The sequence below is a fragment of the Mizuhopecten yessoensis genome, unplaced genomic scaffold (assembly GCF_002113885.1).
Source record: "Mizuhopecten yessoensis strain PY_sf001 unplaced genomic scaffold, ASM211388v2 scaffold5877, whole genome shotgun sequence".
Classification (NCBI taxonomy): domain Eukaryota; kingdom Metazoa; phylum Mollusca; class Bivalvia; order Pectinida; family Pectinidae; genus Mizuhopecten; species Mizuhopecten yessoensis.
The window spans coordinates 1,437,239-1,444,293 of NW_018406268.1; the positions used below are offsets into that span (position 1 = coordinate 1,437,239).

Sequence of the window (7,055 nt, forward strand, 5' to 3'; positions counted from 1 at the left end):
CGGCGCCTCCTCCGGGAGAAATCGGGAGGGGCGACGATTTCTCTGCGCCTTGGACGGCGCCTCCTCCGGGAGAAATCGGGAGGGGCGACGATTTCTCTGCGCCTTGGACGGCGCCTCCTCCGGGAGAAATCGGGAGGGGCGACGATCTCTCTGCGCCTTGGACGGCGCCTCCTCTAAAAATACACAACAATATACTTGATTATGTTATGCTCGATGAACAGGTACTTCATGGAATTAACTTTTTGTTTGCACTGGTCTACATTTAATCAATTTTAATAGTTTTGGATGTTTTTTATCTGAAAGTTTTCATATATACACTTTATTAAGCAGACAGTAACTAAACTGAATACATAGTACATTTCTACTTTTGAAAACCAGCTGTATAGCATATATTACCTTTATTGAATCTTTTTTGTGGGGATATTTATGTGCAACTAATACAGTTTGTATTTTCTAAATGTTACCAAGATCAAGATTTACATGCAGCGATCATTGATATATTAATATTGAGATAGAAAATGTTTGTAAAATATACATGCCAAGTTGATGGAAATGGAGCTAACCAAATTTAATGCATAAATCAGAATGCAAAGTCTAACCAAGTTGGTGAAGTGGAAAATAGTAAAAATTTTCATACAATTACTAATAAATTGTTTTCATGCAAATATTTACCCTCCTCCGGGGGCTGGCAGGCCGTCCTATTCCGTCAGTCAGATATTCTGGACCAGATGACCTTTACCCTAGTCAGACTTTCCGACGCAAGAGGTACTGTTGCAAAAATAGATTTACTCTAGTTCAGCTGCACCCAACCATCCAGTCACAAGAGAATTTAACCCCAGCTCGGAAACAACCAATATGAAGCACTTGACTCAGTATGATTACATGTTCCCCTCAGGACTATCACGGAGGGGTACATGATATCGGATCCCCACATATAACCATAAAGGTCCTTGTACCTCAATAATGGTGTTTGCCAGGGTTAAAAACTTTGTTAAAGGAGTGAATAATGCAGCTGAAATGTCATAAATCTATCCAGCTTCAGATACCCCAGACGCCAAATCACCCAACTAGAGCTCAGACCACCTTCCTAGATGTATCTAACCAGGGTTCTGTCCACTTACAGTAAGACAGTCCTGTAAAAAAAATAAAAAATCATATTAGCATCAGTTTGGTAAATTTACATAAGTGGGTAGAAGGAAATGAAGAAGTAAGAAATTATCTTTGTAGTCTTTTGCTGGTTTTCCCTACTGGGCCCAAACCTCCCAGCCCATATCTGTAATATTCCAGCAATGGTGTAAATTTGGTTAAGTCTTTGAGTAAAATCTTTTAAGCTACCATAGATAACACAAAGCTAAATGCAAAAATATTAATGAGGATGCTTTAATGGCTGCTGGATATATTACAAAAAATTATTTAGATAGCAATAGCAAATTTGTTTTAATGAATTTTCATCTTGTATTCAGATGACATTGCAACAACCAAGTCAAACATGAAATTATCTTTCATAAATTTGAATATTTTAGTCTTTTAGATGATACATTGTAAGGAAATGATAATATGGGTAAACAAATGGTGAAACCAGTGTTCATGTTGGTTTCTGTTAAATACACACCGAGCTGATCTGGCTAGCAAATCTAGTTTACCCAAAAACTGTCCCCTGTCAGAAATGTTGCTCCTGACAGCTGTTGACAGACTTCGATAGATACTTGTGATCAGTATACTTGCTATACCATAGAGTTCATGCAAACAATACACTTTGAATGTAAACATAATATCGACGGACATTAATTCTGTTAAATAATGTTGAACAACTGGCAGCTATTATCTGTGTTCCGACCAGAAGTGATGTACAGAAATATGTACGCATAGCGTTGACAATACACTAGTGTAAAGTAAACCTACAGAAATTTCCAAGACGGGAGGCTAGTGATATGTAGCCAATTCATAAAGATTCTACAATAGTATTGATCAAAATAAAGAGCCATGGGTGGCATGGCTGTATTTTAAGGCACACACAAAAACATGGTTACCCGGTTTCGATTCAGATAAGTACAGTATACATGGTTATCTGACTTGCAATATTTTTAACCGTTGCAGCCCTAATTACAGTAACCTTGACCTTAAAAACCCCTATTGAACATCTTCATATTACAGTGCAACATCATGTAAAAAAAAACTTTTTTTTTTTTATTAAGAGATAACTTTTAAAATCCCTATTGCACATCTAAGACACATACATAGGACATGCCCTAATTAATCAATATTTGTGAATTTGAAATAACACAATAAAAAGTAATCGTTAAACAAAAGACAATTGCAATAGAATAGATAACATAAGACCAATTACCTAATATTGTACAAGTATTGTAACAGTATCACTAGAGTTATCTCCCTTATACCTTCATGTTACGAGCGTTGTAATAAAATGGCGTCTTCAGCAAGTCTTGTCTGCTGGTCGTGTGTAACAACGAACCCAATAAGTAATTTAACAGATACCAGGTAGTAGAAAACACACATACATCGACATGAAGGTATAAGGGAGATAACTTTAGTGATACTGTTACAAGTATATTCCATTGTAAATTGATTTGGTATGTAATGAATAAATAATCTTTACATATTTGTATGTAAAATAAATATTTCTTAAAACATCAAGTCATGAACACAATGAAGCACAAAACATGGAATGAAACTCTTGATTTGCATGGATGCTTGAATAGTACCACGGATTGATTAACACATTAGCATGTACAGATAAGTGAATGAAATAAGGTAATTAATTGCTAATTTTCTTATGATCTGTGTGTGGGACACATGTTGAAATTGAATTTTCAAACAAACTTTTGTTAACACAAACAATTGTGGTATAAAATGCAAATTAACAGAAATAATTGTGGTCTACAACTGTAACACATCACCGAGGAGAGCGATACATACAGTTTTATGAAATACAGTAATGTTAGTCGATAGATAGCAACCAAATTTACCTGTCGGTCTGGGGTAGTTCACTTGCGACATTGGGTCACAGGTCGGCTGTACCTAATGTCCATCCTGCAAATAAAAATAATATATGCTTGATTATCTCCCTTGAAATGCCAGCAAAATCTGAACAGTTATTAATAACACTTAATACTTAAATCTTCAAATTTTAATATTGCATTATCAATCATTACCTTTTTTAATTTAAGTATTTTACTTTTTTTATAATTTTTATCAATCAAAACAACATTTGACTAAAATAAGTATTTTTTTTGTTATTTAATTATATATCTTCCAGCGCAAAACAAAATAGGCGAGTTCACTTTGTAGAACTTTAAAATAGCTACTTATATGATAAATATTGAAGTCTTCCACATGATCGCTCATCAACCTGTAGATTATTTACATGAAACAATTACACTTTCAAAAGGATCAATACACACAGGGTCAACAAAATCGGGATTGACATATTTGTACATTAATATACATACCAGAACCGCTGACGGATTTCCCTTGCTGTTTTCATGGACGACGCTGTAAAGAAGATTGAAGATTAATTACAGTTAAACTTTTTGGTTAATGAGGCCTGTGACTTTGGAATTAGAAAATTTGTGTTGCGGTTCACAAATTATTTGAGCGTTTCCTAAATTATACTATAAATTGACTTTTTTCACCAAGATTCATCCTAAAGACTAATTATCCTGATCAATTTGACACATACATGTTTTTGCAACATTTCTCTGAAACTAGGGGACTAGTTGCACTCATAAGAAAAAAAAACTGTTTCAAAGGGCCATAACTCTTGTTAAAATTAGTGCAGTATACCCCTTAATGATATGCAAATCTTCATATGATTATCATGACACATACAAAATTGTAGAAGTTTTCTTGACAAGATTTCTTATACAGACAAACGAATGATTTTAACCTGATTTCAGTAACCACCCCCTTAACTTTGTTGCAAGGGGGGTACAATAATCAATCCAAAAATTATGACATGCTTGATAATTGTGTATTTCTAACTTCACCTTCAAAAACTTTGGGTCAGTTGGCAGGGTAGGGTGTCTTAGGCTGGATCATAAAGGTCCTGAGGGGTTTGGTCAGAAAATAAATGTTGTGGGTCAAGTCAGTTTTCATAAAATGAAATTAGATGATGAGGGGGCCGAGATGATTTGCCCCTGTACCTAAGTTTCAATACCAACCGAACCAAATCAGTTTGACCTGGCTACACATTAATTTCCTCAACAGAATACACCTCAAATATTGCTGCAGGCTAATCATACAACTGTACAAGGATAGAGAATCAAATATGTACCCAAAAAGGTTCAGACCCCCATATTCGATGATTGACTGACTAAAACATGTTTTTAAAACTTTCAAATGTTTAAATAATAACATATATTAAAACATTAATATTAAATGGCACTAATCCTTTAAATATCACTCCAAGCACAGGGGTTTGTTACAAATATATACATATGCTATACGGACATTTGTAACGAAATCTCAAGAGTACATCTTATAATGCGGAAAGTCAATCATCAAGGGTGTCTAACAGAAGCTGTACGCCTATGGGCCTAATATTAATAGATCCAAGATCATATAATCAGTTAATTGAAAGCTAGAAGTCATTTTGATGTGCACGATAATTAATCACACAAAAAAGTGATAATTCGACAAAAGATGAATAAAAAAAATGCCATCAATATCAAAAGCATTGAATCAGAGAGTAAACCTATAAGTCAGTATAAATAAGGCAACGGGATCAACGCCTATTTGCCATAATGAAGAAAATGTATTCACGTACCCAAATGTCAGTCCATGAGGGTCCACAGCGCGGGAAGAAGTGACGCGAACCTCGAGCTATGTGCATGTGACCAAGTGCTTTTTCATTGGTCGAGAAGTTAGCATGAACACAGTTTTCGTGGAGGTCATTGAGGGGTGCAGGTATAGACGGGTACCTCTGCCGAGGGAAAGTTTACATATGATACATTTTCACTTTTGGGAAGAAACATCGAAATCAGCGTCTTTTCTACCGGAAATATCAACCGTTTAGTATTTTGTTTTGCAACTTTACAGACTTTTTGTCCCTGTACGAACCCCAGCGAAGGTTTGATACTGTCCATTGCAAAGTTGAACTTTTCGTGGCACTAATCACAAAACTTTTCTTTTCTGATTTTCAACAAATTATTTGCAAGACACCAATAGTAAATATATTGCTCTAAAACAGATATAAACCATAAGGCCAGGGTTACAGATAGTGTCTAAAATGTGTCTAGATTCAAAATTTTAGTAAACACTGCATGCATCGGATACTAAGAAAAATAATTTATTCTTTTATGTATATTACACACACATGTTTAACTTATAGACACATTCTTACCCAATGGGGAAAATCCAGTATAAAACGCCCAGCGTAGCGATCCGGTTTTTGTTTTTTTTAACAAAAAAATAATGTTTGAACCCCGTCCCTTTACAATAATTCAGACTACACCAAAGAAACCAAATGTGTGTCGGGATGTGGAGGGAGAAGCACAAGAGTAAATACAAGCTCGGTGTTTGAATATTGTGTGTTTTAAAAATATCTTTGAACACCTTTCTTAGGGTCCTTTATTGGAGATCTTTTATTTCATTATACGCTTTCAGATAATCGACAATTCATATATATATATGCTTGATTTTAGACACCACGACTAAACTCAAACATATAAATATTAAATGTCGTTTATCTGAAAATGTGTACGTAGTGGGGGGCATATCATATTATGCTTAACGCCGAGCGGAGCGAGACGACTTTTTTTCTAACGGTTAAAATAGTGAGGAGAAATGTGTGTGTGCGTGTGCTATGTTTGAGTACTGTCTTTAACGCCGAGCCAAGCGGGGCGCTAACGGTTTAATATCATTGGAATGTTAAAAAATGAATTAAAGTTTCGATGGCTGAAAAAAGGGGTTCCGGACCACCCAGAGCCCTCCGCCCCGAATCCGCCCATGTCATAGAGGACGGACATATGTTAATAACTAAATGACAACGAACAGTGACTTACTTAGTGTGTAAAGATTTATATAGCGAGAGATATGAGTAATCCCTCTAATTGTGTGAGAACACACTAACTATATGATTTATTTAATAGGATTTAATAGGATAGATGATTACTTGCCTCTATGTCCATATCATATAACAGAACAATTTTAATTTAAAATCACTCCCGTTGTAATGATTTATGAAAATTCATCCTAATATTGATGAAAATATCAATTTACTTTACATTCCTTTAATGCCTTGAGGATATATGAGCTACATCGTAATCGTGCCTGCCGATACCAGCGGTTCATTTTTATAAACTTCGCGCCTTCAAACTAACGTCGGTATTTTTCTCGTTTGACTAACCTCCACGTGCTTTCAATTTCCATATAAGGAAATAAAGACTCCAGTTGTAGCCGCTTCACTCATTCATACGCGGAACTATATTGTAATATGTTAATGCAGTGCAGACTGCAAAGTACATGTATACACATATTGTATTATTCTTATTGAGTTTTACACATTGATACAAGTTAATAAAGTATCTCGTGAAGTCTACATCCGTAAAATGATCCTATATTGAACACCCATAAATCTTGTGACGAATATCGCAAACTTGTAGCAGACGATGCTCCGGTCCGACTTGTCTCAGCGGATATCTGGTGTTGTAGACTTAGCCTAATAGATCGTGAGTATTCAATATGACTATGCTTCAACTCCGAAACATCCATACTATCTATATTTTCATTAATTTACCATGTATGGTGTTACGGTATTCGATCATCGTAACTTGCAATTTTTTAATGCGAGTGCTGACGCTGTTGTAACAATAAATTAAAGATGGCGACTGCAGGTGCTCGTTGAACTCGCATTGAGCTTTAATGTATACAAAAATAACTGATACCCTTAGCTTACGGATGTTTTGTGCTCTTCATAATTGAAGCTGAAATTTTCTAATTCATATTCAGTGACTACTAAGCCACAGGGACCCGATAATTTGTTACAGCTATATTTTGATCTAAACTAAGGTGTTCAGAGTAATTTTAAATATTTT

The 7,055-nt window shown here is 35.3% G+C and overlaps 2 long non-coding RNA genes across 2 annotated transcripts in view; one reads left to right on the forward strand and one right to left on the reverse strand.

Moving 5' to 3' along the window:
- Positions 1-7: 7 nt before the first annotated feature.
- LOC110451250 lies at positions 8-3,510 on the reverse strand. Its single transcript, XR_002463053.1, has 4 exons — positions 3,471-3,510; positions 2,988-3,051; positions 673-1,133; positions 8-173 (listed from the first exon to the last, which is right to left on the reverse strand). It is a non-coding gene; the product is annotated as an uncharacterized LOC110451250 (long non-coding RNA).
- Positions 3,511-6,621: 3,111 nt separating this feature from the next.
- Positions 6,622-7,055, forward strand: part of LOC110451240 — a 10,957-nt gene continuing 10,523 nt past the window's right edge. Inside the window, exon 1 of the long non-coding RNA XR_002463050.1 lies at positions 6,622-6,689. This is a non-coding gene — a long non-coding RNA (uncharacterized LOC110451240). The remainder of the gene's footprint in view (positions 6,690-7,055) is intronic.